The sequence below is a fragment of the Callorhinus ursinus genome, unplaced genomic scaffold, assembly GCF_003265705.2.
Source record: "Callorhinus ursinus isolate GAN/ISIS: 27379988/994484 unplaced genomic scaffold, GSC_fseal_2.0 scaffold64, whole genome shotgun sequence".
Taxonomy (NCBI): Eukaryota; Metazoa; Chordata; class Mammalia; order Carnivora; family Otariidae; genus Callorhinus; species Callorhinus ursinus.
In genome coordinates, this window is record NW_027397126.1 from 2,737,288 (window position 1) to 2,755,195 (window position 17,908).

The 17,908-nt window shown below is 46.6% G+C and overlaps 1 pseudogene; it reads right to left on the minus strand.

Annotated features, from left to right (window-relative positions):
- Positions 1 to 15,591: 15,591 nt before the first annotated feature.
- On the minus strand, positions 15,592 to 16,212 carry LOC112815512 (transmembrane protein 14A pseudogene; annotated as a pseudogene).
- Between the last annotated feature and the right edge of the window lie 1,696 nt (positions 16,213 to 17,908).

The following is a 17,908-nucleotide window of genomic DNA, read 5'->3' on the forward strand; positions in this document are numbered from 1 at the left end:
GAGGTCCCGTCTCTACAGGTGCCACCTAGTGGAAAGTGTGTGGGGGGGGGGCATGAGTAGAGCGGGGAAAGGCGGGGGAAAATACCAAATACAGCCTCCCACTGGAGTGCACTTTAGGCCAAAAATGCGCAAAAGGGGAGGCCCTCTATTGTTTCCTGGTTGCTGGCGTGGAATTCTCTCCAAACCAGGGAAGGCTGAAACTTGACCTAACTGGCTAGTCACTTCTCTGTAGCACTGGCCACTCATCAGAGCTTCTCTGAATCTCTTTGTTTGGAATGAAAATGAACTGACTCACAAACACGTGCAGCATTTCCAAGGAAGAAGTTCTTCACTGTCACCAGGGACATGACCAGACACTGGGGCCACAGGTGCTGTCAGGAGTCCAGCCCGAATCTCGGCTCTCCATCCTGGGGGGGCCCCCGCGACTTCCTGGCTGGGCTTTGCTCTCAGGGGCAGACCGTCACCCCCACCTGTAGCTACATCCTTCCGACGCTTTTCAAAACAGGAACAGTTGTCTCCGTCCTCACATTCTCCTGGCTATTCTATTTTTGCCAGCATGCAAGAGGATATTGCAGGCCTGCCCCAGCCAGAGCAGCGCTGACTGGACTCCCCAGCTCTGGGACACACGCCTAGCCCTGCCTGTTCTAGTCACCACACTCCTAAAAGCACCAAAAAGAAAAAGAAAAGGGGTTCTACTTCTCAACCTTACCACTCTGCCTGAAGCTTCTACGAACAAAGGACATTTAATAATAGAATTCCTCCTCTGGTATTTATAGCACCAATTGCTCAAAGCTGTTTTAGGCTTTATTTTTAAAATCCCAGCCTTTGTCACAACCTCCCGGGAGCTGGAGCAGAAGGCAGGGATCAGCAGCTCCACTCTGCAGACCAGGAAACTGAGGTTCGACAAAGAGAGACTAGTCCAAGGATGGACAACAGGCAAAGGCAGCTGAGAAGTGGAAAGCCCATTCAAGCAAGGCACCAGGCTGATGAGACTACGGGCCTTTATTTACCTGTTAATTCATTCTCCCAACATCAGTTAAGTTCTGATTTTTTTTTTTTTTTTTTTGGCGCCACACGAGGCACCAGGGAAACAGAGAAGAATGAGTTTATGGTCTCCTGTTTCCTTCAATGAATAAATTTCAAGGAGACAAAAAAGAAGGGGGAACTTCATGACTGAAGGATATTTGAGAGACAACGTATGGACCTTGTTTGGACCCTGAGTCAAACATACCAAATGTAAGAACACATTTGTGAAACAGCTGGGGGAATTTTAATGTGGGTATTTGATAGTTAAGGAATTGTTAACTTTTTAGATGTGATATGGTGATAAAATTACCTTACTATTTAGAGACATATGTTGAAGCATTTATTGATGAAATGATCTGATGTTTGAGAATGGCTTTAAACAATACACAATTGATAGGAGAAAACAGGCAGGGATATAGATGAAACAAGAATGCCCTTGAGTTGGGGCGCCTCGTGGTGGCTGGTTGGTGGCTCAGTCAGTTAAGCGTCCGACTCTCGGTTTTGGCTCAGGTCATGATCTCAGGGTCTTGAGATGGAGCCCCAGGTCGGGCTCCCTGCTCAGTGGGGAGTCTGCTTCTCTCCCTCTCCCCTCTGCCCCTCCCCGCCCCGGCTCATGCTCTCTCTCTCTCTCTCTCCCCCCACCCTTTCAAATAAATAAACAAATCTTAAAATAAAAAATAATGCCCTTGAGTTGATGATTGTTGCAGCTGGGTAACTGCTAAGGGTAGCTTGTTGTACTTTTCTCTTGAAGTTTCATATCTGCTTGAAATTTTCCATAATAGCGGAATAAAGATAATTTTTAAAAAGAAGTCATGGTACCTGCTCTCAAGAACTCCAAGGGTATGAATCACCTAGAGAGTCTTCCTGACAACCACTTGAGCAAAGCACAACCTCTCCTGTGCTGTAGCAGCAGGAACATGGGGCTCCAACATGGGGCCACAGGTCTAGAAACAAGGTGGCTGTACCACTGGCAAGGCAGGACAAGAGCAGCCCTGACTGATGTGGGTCCTGATTTCATTCTTCTCCATGACGTTCCACCAGCGATTCACCAGGCTGTTCGACCTGGACAGACCCTTAGGTCCCCAAGCGGGGTAACTAAGTCTGGGAGGATGGAAGTGGCTTCCCAATGCTACATGGCAAATAAGTGGCAAAATTGGCTGTCTAAACTCGGGGGCCACTGACTCCCATAGCAGCACCGTATTCTTTAAACATTTATAGGATGCCTGCTATGTTCCAGGAACCATGCTGGGAACTATTACACTGTCATCCCACCCTCAGAGCCAAATAGGCAGAGAAATATGTATTTCTTTCATTGTACTGCCCTCACTCTGGCAACCCCCCAAACAGTAAGCAATGGACTAGAGTTGGAATTAATTAAGGTTGGTGGGTCCTGAAGAGCAATTTTTCTTTGTCTTGATTTGGAGTAAGTTGTAGATTGTATTAGGTCCCCCATAAAATTTACGTGTTGAAGTCCTAACCAGAGTACCTTAGAATGTGACCATATTTAGGGACGCCTGGGTGGTGCAGGCAGTTAAGCGGCCGACTCTTGGTTTCAGCTCAGGTTGTGATCTCAGGGTTGTGAGATCATCCCTGTGTCAGGCGTCGAGCTCAACACGGAGTCCACTTAAGACTCTCTCTCCATCTCCATCTGCCCCTCCCCCGACCATGCTCACTCTCACTATCTCTCAAATTAATAAATCAATCTTGAAAAAAGAATGTGACCATATTTGGAGATAGGGTCATTGCAGATATAATTAGTTAATAGATAAGGTCATTAGAGTGATGGGCCTTAAAGCAAACCAATATGACTGATATCCTTATAAAAAAGGGGAAATTTGGACACAGTGACAGACATGCATAGACGGAAGACAATGTAAAAGAGACATAAGGAAAAGACAGGCAACCAGCAGCCAAGGAGAGAGGTCTGGAAAAGAGCCTTCCCTCAGCCCTCAGAGGGGACCAACCCAGCCAACACCTTGATTTTGGACTTCAAGACTCTGAAACAGAGAGACAAGGCATTTCTGCTCTTTAAGCCACCCAGTGTTGGTACTTTGTTATGGCAGCTGTAGGAAACGAATACAGCCTATCTGTGCAGTCAGGTGAGTAGGGGAGGAAGAGACTGAAGGAGGGTTAATGGAGAAGGGATTCATTCTACAAACATGTATCGGGGCCCTCTGAGGTGGCGGGCACTGTGCCAGATACCAAGGGGGATATAAAGATGACCTTTTGCTCCCAGTGCCCAGGTGAGTCGTAGTCAGATTTTTTCCTGTTCACTCACAACCCTAATACAGGGCAGAAAGTCATCACAACCATGAAGGAAGCACTGAGAAAATACCATTGGTGTTCCGAAGAAGAGGAGAACGTCTTCCAGCTAGGAGAAGGAGAGAATAAGAGAAAACTAAATTCAAAGGGTATCAATTAAAGTATGTCCTAAAGAATGGGTACAATTTGGACAAACTGAAATATCAGGAAAGAACATTCCCGGGGGGGGGGGGGAGACAGCGTAAGCACAGACATGACAGTGACATAAAAAAGGAACTCTGCTGGGAACAGTTAGTAGTTCTCTCTATTAGAGTCTAGGGTGAGTGAAAAAGAGTCTGCGGAGAAAAAGCTGAAAGGTATCCAGACAGAAAGGCAGCTGTAGAAGTATAGATGAGACAGATGATGGGGGCCTCGAGTAGGACAGAAGCAGAGTAAAGGGGTTTGAGGCAGAGAATGCAGCTCAAAATGGACTTATTAATGATCTTCCCTCAGGTTCAGGGCTACAGCAAGCAGAGAGATTGGAAGTCATCTGCTTTAGAAAACTAACCAAACGTGGATGAGTCAGAGTGCTCCTGCTTTGTACCATGCTTGTACTAGGCCCTGGCCAGGGTCTGCAGACCCAGGGGTAAGCAAAGCCACGGCCACTACCCTCATGGAGCTCGAGATGGGAAGATGAGGGCCACATACAACTGCCAGTTGCATACTCATTTCATTCCACTTTGAGAAACGTGAAGAAGAAAATATATGGAGTATTGAGGAGGTATGAGAGGGAGGTCAACCCAGTCTTAGTACTCAGAGACCAGATAGCAAAGAAAATTGGTGGTGAAAGGGTAGAATTGAGAGGGAAGCTTCCCGAGTAAAAGGAAGACTCTGGAATGGGATAAACCTTGCAAGAAGGCCAATGAGGTTGCAGCACACAGACCTAAGGAGAGCTTGGTATGAGACGAAGTTGGAGAGGCAGAGGGGGAACAGATTACACACAGGGCCTTACAGGTCATGGTAAGGAGTGGAGACTTTCTCCTGAAAGCAATGGGAAGCCAATAAACATTCTAAGAAAGGGGTTGACATGTTCCGATTTGCATTTTTTAGATACCCCATGGCAACACTGTGGGAAATTTATTGGTGGAGATAGGAGTACAAGCGTAGGACCAACTAGTTGACTATTACAGAGGACCAGGTGAGAGACAACGGTGGCCCGTTCTGGAATAGGGAGGTGAGAGAGAAACAGACAGATTGGGGTCAGAATTTAGGAAACAGGATCAACAGAATTCTGTATCTATTTGGAAATGAGAAAGAAGGAGTGGGAGGAGTCAGGGATGACTCCGAAGATTTTGTGCAGAGCAGCTAGATGGCAGGGGTGGGGCTGAGGGTGGGGTGAGCAACGTTAGGAGACAGTGAAGATGGTGAGATCAGGTTTGGATTTGGTGTCCAGTGCTTGCTGAGCAATTCAGCAAAGGTCTAGTGGCTTTACCAGGCTGAGGGCTAAGTTTGGCTAACATCCTTTCATTCAGAGCAATCCATAGGCTCAATCTATGAGCAACTTGGGGTGTCATGGTGCCCCACTCCTCATTATTGGCCCTGTGAGCCTTTTTGAGGCCAGAGTCAAAGCAAAGGAGACTCTGGATCAGCCTGGAAGTACTAAGACTGACCACAAGAACGCATCCACCTCCCACCTGGGAGACTCTTGAGGTGCTTTCGCAGCCATGAGCCTACTTGTTCTTCACAGCAGCACCATGACAAAGGCAGAAGATGAAATATCTGACAGATGTGGATTATCTAGAATAAGGTCATGTGTGTGCTTTGCTGACAGGGACTGTGACTTCTTTGTCCATCTCTCTCTCTCTCTCTCACTTTCTACCCTCCACCCCCACCGTGCCTCAGCACCAAGCACATGGCTTGGCACCGAAAAGAGACACAGTGAGAGCAGCATTTGGTGAAAGATATAAAATGTTATCATTCCTCTTAAACATGGGAAACAGCAGTATCTTCCTACAGCTGTCTAGACCACTTCTCTGAGGTTCCTATCTAAAGCTATCCGGACACCCTTCCCAGAAATACAAAATAGGTAATGAGGTGGGGGGTGGGTACTGTTTTTTATTTGCCGTCATTTGTTGTATATCTAAAACATTTCAAAATGTCAGGTCAAGTAAATGGTGGAACCTAGCCTTCCAGAAGCCATATGATCCATCATTAAAAAGAATTTAATCAAGGAAATTGCCTTCAATAGGCACAGAGACTGTCATCTGGGAAAATGAAATTTGCAAGGGAAGGAGGAGGCCTTCATCCCAGGAGCCTGGGGTCAGAAATGTCCTACGAGGATGGCAACAGAATAGGCAAGTGCTGGAGATAGGGAGGCTAGGTTAAAGAGGAAAACAGTTTCCTTGGTGGGGAGATCCATAGAGGCAGAAAGCACAGATCTGAGCTCTAGAGCTACATAGGTCCCTCGGGCTGCAGCGTGCAAAAGGTTAGGGCAGTCTTACCAAGAGACCAACGGATTTCTGGTTTAAAAGCTGAGGGAGAAAGGCAGAGAGGGGTTTCCCTGAATATATCAGTTAGGATTTTTCATTGCAAATGATTGAAACCCAACTGAAACAGGGCTAATCCCCTCCTCCATTAGGCTACTCCCTCTCTGATAACCTCCGAGATATAAGCTTAGTGAAGAGATCTCTTTTCCATTCGCACATATTTGGTATGCTCTATGTATGATATACTGTATTATTACAACAAAGTAAGCTAGAGAAAAGAAAATGTCATTAAGGATACCATAAAGAGGGGTGCCTGGATGGCTCAGTCAGTTAAGCATGTGCTTTTGGCTCAAGTCATGATCTCAGGTCCTGGGATGGAGCCCCACATGGGGATCCCTGCTCAGCAGGGAGCCTGCTTCACCCTCTCCCTCTACCCCTCCCCCCTGCTTGTGCTTTCTTTCACACACACACACACACTCTCTCTCTCACACTCTCTCGCAAATAAATAAATAAAATCTTTAAAAAAAGAATATCATAAAGAAAATACATTTGCAGGACTGTGCTATATTTATCGGAAAAAAATCCATGTATAAGTGGACCTGCACAGTTCAAACACATGTTGTTCAAAGGTCGACTGTATGACTGTGTGTGTTAATTGAATGTTTACGCTATCAGTAGGCTTTTGGTTAACAGTAAGTTAACAGTAGTTAATTTGGGGGGATGTCAAAAGTTATACACAGATTTTTGACTGCATGGGGTGGGGGATCAGTGCACCTCACCCCGGCATTGTTCAAGGGTCAAAAACCTTCGAGGGGAATGAGCCAAGGCGGATGAGGAGACACCTCTGGATGAGGATGGGGAAGGGACGTCAGTGGAGGCAAGGGCACTTCTTGAAACTACTGGGATGGTCTTCGGAGATCTTTGCCTTGTGCTTGGGACAGTGACAGAATTCTTCACAGGACTGACGAAAAATGCTCTTCTGCTGGTCTAACTGAACAAGGAGGGCCTCAACCTGGTCATGTGTTGGGGAGCAGCAAAACACATGTACTTGGGCCAAGCATATGTTTTCTTTGTGGTTGTTTGGTGTTTCCTTGGTTCTTCTGTCAAATCACTCTGGTCCAACCTCCTTCACAGATCTCAGCTACTATAAAGGCTAACATGATCAATACCGCCCAACAGCAGTGCTGGTGTCAGGCACACCAGGAACGGACCCTCGTACCACCAGCCATAGTCTGGCTCCTCTGATTACCAGGGAAGTAGGAGAGAGAGTGGGAACAAGAAACTGAAAATCTATCAGCCTGATGAGGGCGCTCCATCTTCGAGCTTTAGTTTCCTTAACTGTAAAATGCAGGGGCACCTGGGTGGCTCAGTCGGTTAAGCGTCCCACTCTTGATTCGGGCTCAGGTCATAATGTCAGGGTCATGGGATCAAGCTCTGTGTCGGGCTCTGCGCTGGGCATGGAGCCTGCTTAAGAATCTCTCTCCCTCTCCCTCGGCCCCTCCCCCACTCTTTCTCTCCCTCTCTAAAAAAAATGCAGAAAATAATGTATTTGGGAACACCTAGCATCCTACTTGGTTCATAGTAGACTCTCAAAAATGGCTATTTCTTCTTTTGTTCTACCCCTCTATGCTCCAAGATAATTCCAGCCAACATATTTTCCTAAAAGCGTCTGTTAACTGGCCAACTAAACCATAGTCTGAATACATAGCCTGAAAACAGAACTAAACCATCCTATCCGTCTGGTCCTCCTCACCCCTCGAAATCACTGGGAACTTCCTGATGGCCTGTTCCCTCTTATTTTGTGAGGGGGTGGAAATAGTCATATCTTGCCTTACCCAAGAATCTGAAGATGTTATTAGTCAGCCCGTTCTACCCATCCTACTCTACCAGTGGACTGAGAGATTCACAGTATTTCCAAAACTCAGGTGAGCCTCAGAAGTTATCTGGCTAATTCTCTCCCCCATTTTACAGATAAGGCGACTAAGAGCCAGAGTAGGGAAGGAGTTGGCTCAAAGTCACACAGTATCTTAGGGGCAGAGTCAGGAATAGGTATTAGGACTGAAAGGCCAGTGCTCTTTCTATTGCCCACAGCTGATTATAAGCTTTTTTCATTTTCATAAAGTATAACATACTTTATTAGCTAAACTAATGTCTTTCAACATGGGTCTACAAGAAGGGTTTTCAGAGATGAGACAAAGGGATTAAATGAGGACTGTTCCTCAAAGAAGTCACCCTACTATTCATCCAACCAGGGCAGATTATTTGGAATAGGGGGGTGTGAGAGAAGGAAGCCCCTGGGCTTAAGCCACATATTCACAGAAGGCCTCAAAGTTCGACTTTTGACATCATCTTTAAATGGTAACAACAGCAGTGAACACACGGTACTTGGTACGTGCCAGGCCCTGTTCTGAGCTCTTTGTAGATAATAACTCATTTAATCCAAATAAAGTTAGACTACAGTGATATTTTAAGCACATGTCAAAATTGTTAATATATTAATAATACTGTAAACATAGCACAAGTGTTGTAATCCTGTTTTGGTATTACTTCTTTTCTTAATATATCACAAGCTTCAAACACTGAAAGAGGCCTGGGTATTGACCATGAAAAGACCCTGGCCCATCCACTCATCCATCCATCCATCCATCCATCCATCGAACCATCCTTCCACACACCCAGACACCCACCCTTCCATCCATCCAACATAATGTCAAGCTCATCCCATACACCAAGCCCTATGTTTGGTGCCAGTGATGAAGAGATGATGAGAACACACTACCTGTCCTTGGGTTGTTCACAGTGTGGAAGAAGAGGAATAAGTATGAATCTGCACAGAAACCATGGTGGTACAGTCATCACCTTGATGATTCTGTTCACTTCATTATTTTTAGAGGGAAGTACTAAGGAAGACCTGCCCAAGAAAGTAACACCTCAGAACACCTCAGAGGGCACTAGGAAAAATAACAGTAGGATTCCCCAGCAAGAAGAGTTCTTCAGCTTCTGGGGTCATAATACCCTTGGAAAATATGATGAAAATGATCTTTCTAGATAAGGGCATACACACATTTCCCCTTTTCCACAAGTGAGTTTAAAATTCAGCTCTGTCACTGGCTAGTCATGAGACCTGGGGCCTCAGTTACCTCATTGATTAAATGAGAGGAACAATAGTACTTATCTGCCTCTCAGGGTAGCTGGGACAAGCAAATGCAAAATTGTGTGTAAAGCACTTGCAGAGACGTGGCAATCAATAAGTCAGAGTTCCCTTTCCTTTCCCTAAGTGGAATTTAATTTTCCAAAAGCAATGAGACGACAACATAGCCAAGAGGGTAAATTGATCTTTTCTTGATTCCTGTGGAGTCTCTCTCTATCTCTCTCTCTTTTTTGCCTCTTCTGTCACCCAGGTTAGTCTGTCTGGCCTCATTTCTCAACTGGCTTTTTATAGCCAACGCCTCAGATTACTTGGAGCCCCTCTGGGTACCGTACCATAGAGATGTGACCCCTGCTTAGGGCAAGAACTGCCCTTGGGGAATCTTCTTTCCTACCCGAAAGGACTTTAACAAGGGATGGGCTGCTGTGTCAGGCCTGCAGGAAAATACCTCCACCAGCCCAACTCAACTCTTAGCTTAACTTCTAGGGTCTGTATCAATTTCCCAGGGCTGCTGTAAGAAAGTACCACAAACCGGGGGGGCATACAACAACAGAAATGTATTCTCTCACAGTTCTGTAAACCAGAAGGGATGGTTCCTTCCAGAGGTTCTGAGGAAGAATCCATTCACTGCCTCTCTCCTAGCTTGTGGAAGTTGCCTGCAAGCCTTGGCATTCGTTGGCTCACACAGCAGCACCCCAATCTCTGCTGTCATCCCCTCCCCTCCCTGTGTGTCTCTGTGTCAAATCTCTCTCTCCTTTCTGTAAGAGGACACTTACCATCCAGACAATTCAGGACGATCTTACCTCAAGATCCTCAACATAATTACATATGCAAAGACCCTTTTTCTAAAAAAGATCACATTCCCAGCATCTAGGAATTAAGACGTGGACATTATTTTGGGGTCCACCATTCAGTCCACCACTACGGGTCTTATTTTGAACACAGTCCAGCTTTTACGAGCCTGCTGATATGGTGTTGGTTTGTTGCTGGTTTTTTTAAATAATATCACTACCTTTGAGTCAGGGGGAAAATATATCAGTCACAAATTGGTGCCAGACATAGTGCTGGGGGTTGTATATGCATTAACTCACTTAATCTTCACAAGCCTTTGTAGAAGGCAGATGATATAATCATCTTTATTTTGCCAATGAGACTGAGAGTACTTCAGCAATTAGCCCCAGGTCACAAACAGCTAGTATGTAGTGAAGTTGCATTCAGACTCATCTCTACCTGATTCTGGAAACCGACTTTATTGAGTGCTGACCCTGGGCAAGGCACCGTTCTATGTGCTTTGCAAATCAACACACATCTAACATTCATAATCACCTTACCAGTTACATACATTATTAGTAGCCCTTCCCCTCTCTGTGGATGAGGAACCGAAGGCACAGAGAGATTTAGTAACTGGTCCAAGGTAATACAGCTAAACTCCCATGACCCTGGATGTCCTTCATCTGTAAGATTTGGAATGGAGATTTACTGAACGTCTACTCTGCCAGGCACTATGTGTTTTTTCACATGGAGTCCTCCATGGAAACTTGCCATACAGATCTTATTCTGTTTTACAGGAGGGAAACTGAGGCTCAAAGGCATGAAATAACCTGCCCATGAAGTTTGATATAAACCAGGTCTTTGCAAGTGGTCAGCTGTGTTCCTTCCACTAGCCTTCACTGCCTCCCAGAGTCATTGGGAGGATCTAGGGAGATGATGGATGTGACTGGGACAATTATCCACATAGGACTCCTCAAACTCATCCTAACTGCTGTTGTCATCACTATCAAAGTACTATCACATTTGCTCAACCTGAAAAGTCCAAGGCCAGGGTCACCAATGCCCAGGGGGTGCTACTGGCTTGCACAGCCCTGATCTGCTCCTAACACTTCTGAGAAAAAATTACATAACCCGAGGAAAGAAGGATGAGTTGGCATGAAGCACACAGTTCGGTCACATTGTAGTCACGCTTGGAGTGTCTAATTAACCATCAAATGTATGCCTCCTGGCAATGGTTGAAAAGAGGGTCAAGACAGAGCCACTCACCCCCTACATACACAAAGAACTGAGAAAGTAGAACAGGGAAGCTCAACAGAGCCACACCTCACCAAGGGCCAAGGGCTTCTCAAGGTGGGCCCAGGTATTAACAAGGCTGGGTGGGGCTGGGGAATTGAAGGGAGGCTAGAGTTGATGTCATCAGGAATGCAGTTTCCTTATATATGCTAGAGGTCAAGGGACAGCAGTGATGCAACCACACAGGGCATGTTCCCCAACACACCAGCTCTCTCCTGAACCCCCAGTGTTTCATTTTGAATGATACCATCAGGCCTGAACTGTTAGCCCACCTTCACTCCTCCTCACCCTCAACTCCTGTGGGCCCGCTTTATGGTAGTTGCCCAGGTCCCAGAAGTCTCCTCAGCTGCTCTGCCTGGGGTCCCCCACTTTCTCTCTATTTTTAAGATTTATTTATTTATTTATTTGCGAGGGGGGGGGGAGAGAGAGAGAGAAAGAGAGAGAGCACGAGCCTGTGCATGGGTGGGGGGGAGAGAGAGGGAGAAGGAGAAAAGCAGACTCCCCGCTGAGAGCAGAGCCCCGCATGGCTCGATCTCACAACCCTTGAGATCATGACCAGAACCGAAAGCATGAGTAGGGATGTTCAACCGACTGAGCCACCCAGGGGCCCTGCCCCACCTCTCTCTTGAGAAAATGTTCCTCAGCACTGTGACTATGTGACTCTAGGAAGTACCCTACCTCACATCCCCAGTGACGCTGTAGACAGAGGCCAAACTGTGCTCCTAAGATAGAAGCTTGGCCAATCTACATCCTCTTCTGGCATTTTTCAAATTGGAGCTGGAGATAAGGACATTCTTTGTTCTTGGGTCAGTGGCCTGGAAGGATTTGAGCTTGAGATCGCCCTGTGGTCGGGTTTCTTCCAGCATGGAGAACGCCAGCGTCCAGGGGGAAAGAATGAAGCTGACCCATAAAGAGAGGAGAGGGGAGGAGAGCACAGGCCTAAGAGCTTTCTCCTTCCTGATTGTCAGCTGTACCCAAGGCCAGCCCTTGGCTTGAGCACAGGAACCAATACACTCCTTTCTCTCTCTCTCTCTGAAGATCTTATTCTAAGTCATCTCCACACCCATCGTGGGGCTCAAACTCACAACCCTGAGATCAAGAGTGTCAGGCTCCACCGACTGAGCCAGCCCGGCACCCCTGCGGTCCTCTCCTTTTTGGTTTAAGCTCACCTGAATTGTGTTTTGTTTACTTTCAGTGCAACAGTTCTTATACCCTGCACATGCCAACGAGAGTCACAATTATTCTGTGTAGTCCACGTCATTGGGTGCCTTAGAGCATTTCTCTGAGGCGGCCAGCCCCATTTTACAGATGAGGAAGCTGAGCCACTGAGGACTTAATTGTCCTAAGTCCCACAGCCAGTCAGCAGGAAAGCCCAGAATCTGTGCTCTCCCCTATCCCTTGCTACTAAAAATTATTAACTTCATCCCAGTTACAGAAGTCACAGTCGTCCTTTCTTCTGTCCCCTCTGCCATCTGCCTCCTGCAAAGGCCGCTTTACCCCTTGCCTAGTATAGTGCAAAGCACCCTAACTAGTCCCCCTGCTTCTCCCTATCTCCAATCCATTATTGCCCAGTCAGTATTCCTAAAGCATGCTGGTTATGTAATTTACCCAGCTAAAAAAATCTTTGAGGGCTTCCCATCGCCTATTCAATTGACTTCTTAGCCTGGCATTCAGGGCTGTTCACAACATGGGCCTAATCAATGTCTGTATATTTCTCTCCCTTCCTCTTGTTACTTGCTGTTGAGGTTCCCACTATACCAGACATGTGCCGTGCATCCCTGTGCTCAAGCAGATCCTCCATCTGAACTGCCCCTGTGCCCACTGTGGAAATCCATCTGGTTCCTTAAGGCCCATCTCGGAGACTGTTGCTTTCATTCTCCCTTTTTAGGCCACTTTTCACATTCTTTGGGATATTATAGCAATTCTGAGATTTTTCTCAAAATCTTTACCAAGCCAAGAGTGTCAGGAAAACAAGGTCTGTGCCTTCTTTCCTGATTTCATTCAACATACATTATTCAGCGCCTTCTGCATGATTGGCCCTCTGCTATGTGCTAGAGATAGTAAATTATATTAGATAACATGACAGGCACTATTCTAAGGATTTTATGCACGACAGCTCACATAAGTCTTACAATAACTCTACAAAGTAGGTCTTGTCACACCCATCTTATAGATGAAGAAACAGAGGCCCAGAAAAGCTAAGCAACTTGCCAAGGTCACACAGCTAGTGAATGGCGGAGCCGGGATACAGAGCCAGGCAGTCTGGCCCCGCAGGCCATGCTCCTAAGCAGTATGCCAGGCTGCTTTTGCAAGTTCTCTTCTCTCTCATGACTCTTCCTAGGTGATCTTACCTACTCTTGCCTCTTCATTTCTTTAGTCTTGCATTCATTCGTTTCACATAGTTTCACCAAGTGCCCACCATGAGCCAGGCACTGACGGGGATTCAGCAGTGCAGTGGGCTAAAGGATGGCCCCAAAGATAGAGCCTCATTCTAATCCCAGAACCTGTCAATATCCCCTTATATGGCAAAAGAGGTGATTCAATCAAGGCTCTTGAGAGGAAGGTAGCCTGAATGATCCAGGTGAGTTCACTGTCATCACAAGTGTCCTTATGGGAAGAAGGCAGGGGGATCCAAGTCAGAGAGAGATGTGATGACAGAAGCAGAGATTAGGCTGATGCAGCCACAAGCCAAGGAAATCTGGAAGCCACTAGAAGCTTTTATTTTTTAAAGATTTTATTTATTTATTTATTTATTTATTTATTTATTTATTTGAGAGAGAGAGGGAGCAGAAGCAGGGGGCGGGGCAGGCAGGGGAAGAGGGAGAAGCAGACTCCCGGCCTGAGCCCGGAGCCCCACATGGGGCTCAATCCCAGAACCCCAGGATCATGACCTGAGCTGAAGGCAGATGCTCAACTGATTGAGCCACCCGGGCGCCCCATGGAAGCCACTAAAACCTTAAAGAGGTAACAAACAGATTCTCTCCTACAGCCTCTAGAGGGAGTATGGCCCCACAGACACCTTGATTCTGGCCCAGTGATACTGATTTTAGACTTCTGACCTCTAGAAATGTGATAGGATGCATTTCTATTGTTTCAAGCCGCCCAACCCGTGATAATTTGTTATGGCAGCCCTAGGAAATTAATACAATGTAAATGTGATCTCTGTGCTCATGGAACGGATAGGACAGATACTAATTTTAAAGACATCGAGAAGGTCATGGAGTATTACAAATGGGTAGGAAGTTTCTATACCAGCAAGCCCACGGCCACAGCTCTCCTACCCTGTCATGCATGTGAGGCAGCCCCAGGGATTAGATGGCTGGGCAAGGGCTGGGACAGTGTACTGAACAAGCATGGCAGGAGTACATTTTGAACACTGCCACTGAAAACATGAATTTGTCATGGTATTGCTTTATGAGACTGAAAATCAAGGGATCTAATCCTCATTTTTGTGTCCATTAGCATCTTCATAAATGTTACACAGAGGCTCTTTTAGCCCCCAGTCCAGAAGAATGCCTCTCTCCTTTGTTAAGATGTGCACACAGGTTGCTGTGGAGGCCATCCTGTAGCCACTTAAGTTGGCCTGACAAGTCGGTCACCTCCATTACAGTGGGTGGTAGTGACTGCTTTTTTTGTTTTGTTTTGTTTGTTTGTTTGTTTTTAAGAGAGAGAGAGTACACATGCATGCACACACATGAGGGGGTGGTTAGGGGAGGGACAGACAGAGCCGGGGCAGAGCCTGACCCAGGGCTCCATCTCATGACCCTGAGATCATGACCTGAGCCAAAATCAAGAGTTGGACACTTAACTAACTGAGCCACCCAGGCGCCAGGGTGGCCTCATAGAAAGACTATGAGGCCATGGCCAGGTTCAGTCAGACACAGGGGCATGACTGATTAGCAGTGCCTGCCCTGAGCACACATTTCTGACTATCCTATAGAGCATTGTTCTCAAACTTTGAACTCCCATCAGAAGCACCTGGCGGGGGGTTTGTTAAAACACAGATTGCTGGGCCCCACCCCAAGAGTTTCCGATACATTAGATTTGGGGTGAAACCTAGGAATTCACATCACTCACAAGTTCTCAGGCGATGTTGATGCTGCCGGTGCAGGCACTGCACTTGGCCGACCACTGTCCTAGAGTGTTTCTTAAATTTTAACCTGAGTATGAACCACCCGCAGTCTTTGTTAAAAGGTGGATTCTGGGGGCACCTGAGTGGCTCAGTCGTTAAGCGTCTGCCTTCGGCTCAGGTCATGATCCCGGGGTTCTGGGATTGAGCCCCGCATCGGGATCCCTGCTCGGCGGGAGGCCTGCTTCTCCCTCTCCCACTCCCCCTGCTTGTGTTCCCTCTCTTGCTGTGTCTCTCTCTGTCGAATAAATAAATAAAATCTTAAAAGAGAAAAAAGGTGGATTCTGATGCAGCAGGCCTGGGTGATGCCCAAGATTCTGTATTTCTTGTAAGCTCCCTGGCAATGCCCATGTTGCACCATGGACTACACACACCTTGAGTGGAAAAGAACTAGAAAACCAGTTTTCAGTTTTGGTGGCGTGGCACACAAGTGTGCCACGGACAATTGTGAGGTGTCACAGGTAATTTAGAACTAATTACTTTTTTTTTTTGAAAGCGTGTATAATGATTTATTAAATATCTTTAACAAAATCATTATCTGACAAGTAGAAAACAGCTGAGTTTTTGGTTTAAAAAAAAAATCCCTCAAACTCCTGTTCATTTTGGAGCATTTCTGTTGCTTCTAACGTAAAATAAGACAGTTAACATTCCACGTTGAAGCTTATCTTTTAAATACAAAGTGTATGCTCTGCCCGTAGAATCACATGAATTTAGTCTTCAGTTCCTTTGGATTCTCAGAGCAGCAATAAGACAAGTCTCAGAATCATCATGAGGCTTAAACCTGCAACCAGCCCAGCCGGCATGATTTTCTTCGATCTCTTATACCTCACACCCATTATGGTGGCCAGGAAGAAAGCTGTAAACAGTGACAGTTTGACATCTCGCTTGTCATTGGAGACACGGTAGGCTCCATAGCCAGCCAAAAATCCAATAAAAAGACCAGCAATCAAAGATGGAACACCGCCTCTCCACTTATATCCCAAGATGCTTCCAAATGTCACAAGGGTCGCATAACCGAAACCAATCAGGTCCATTGGCAAGGTTGCAATTCTACTGCTGGGGTTGGGAAGCGGTCCCCGCGGCCAGCGCCTCCCGATTCTGCATGCTTCCTCCCGGCACTGGGCCTAGAACTAATTACTTTCTCTAAAAACAACTTAGGGACGATTCCTTACTTTCCCCATTTAAATAGTCTTTGAGTACTTGTGTAGTATGAGAGAAAGATGCAATTATAGCAAATTTACCAGGAACTGAGTATGGACTCAGAGACCATATCATCTCTCTCTTTTATCCATTAAAATCTCATTTATTTATACAACCATACAGAGTTAGAGACCAAGGGGACCACACTTGACACTCCATGCCCCAGGGAAGGGCAAGAGAATGCCATCTCTCTACATGGGTGACCCTCTAAGGACTGGAGGGGTTGCCCTTGGAAGAGTGTTGAGGGAGGTGGGGGCAGGCGCCCCTTCTGAAGGCATCACTTGCTCCCCAGGTAGTTACTGGCCCTGGAGGCATTGAGTGATGTCTGGAAAGCTGTGTTAAGGGAACTGGAGGGGGGATAGCCTGGGTGTGCTTTCAGAGTGGCCCAGGCCCAGCTCTCCCACCAAGCACACCCTGGGGTCTAGCTGGCTTCATGGCTCACCTAGAGCAGGGGCATCTGAGTTCCTCCCAGCATGGCTCCCACCCAGGTCCAGGAGGATGGAGAGGAGCAGTTGGGGCTTCAAAGAAAGAACATGGCATCTTCTGGCATCTTGGCAAAGCTGATCCCTGAGGACACTCACCCCTGGTCGTGCTGCCCTCGAGAACAGTGTAGTTGTCTGCAGTGTACGCCGTGCCTCTGAAGGTCACCCATCACGTGTAGAGCAGAGAAAGGCTATGATCACAGGGCTAGAGTGTTAGGATGCCATCCTTTGGAAAGGACATCCCACTTTCCCCCCCTAAGCTGAATCACAAGGACAACATGAATGGTGAGAAAAGAGATAGACAGTAAGCTCTGTAAATAGAAGGGCAAGAAGGAACATGGTAGGGTGACCGATCGTCCCGGATTGCCCAGGCTGAGAGCTTGCTCAGGATGCAGGAATTTCAGTGCAAAAATCTGGACAGTCCCAGGCAAACAGGGAGGGCTGGTCACCCAAACATCCAGCCTCTTTCTTCTGCTCCCCTCACATTTCAAGTTCAGGCACTCCATTATCCCTGCCCCTTTCCAAACATACCATATTCTCAGGAGAGTTCATGTTCTTGGTGCAGTTCTGGAACATTATCATTGCTTATAGAAAGTTAGCCATTATCACTGCAACTGTGGGCACTTTTAGAGACACATGGTATAACCTCCAGCTCCCCCACCTTTCTACGTCTCCCAAAAGGAAGAGGAAAAGCATGGAAGAGGAGAGGGATGGGGAGATTTAGAGGAGCTCTTATGTGGGCAGGAAACATGCACAGGTAATTTAGAACTAATTACTTTCTCTAAAAACAACTTAGGGACGATTCCCTAAGTAGGAAGTAGGAAGTAGGAAGTAGGAGTAGGAAGTTGTATTTCCAGAGGGGAAGAAAAGATATCACGCATTTCCTTTTCCTCCCTGGGAGTTCCCTTCTAGCTAGTTTTGTAGACTTTCTTTTTTTTTTTTTTCCTTTGTTCTGTGCCTTGCTTGGTATGATGGGCCTATGAAGTAAGCCTGAGGCTGCCTGTTCGTCATATAAATAAGCTCTGATCTTTGTGGATAAGCATGGTTGGACAGACAAGAGAAAATCAGTCACCCAGTGACCTGCTGACCTGGGGTCATCCATGGGAGTGCAAAGCCCACACATCCACAAAAG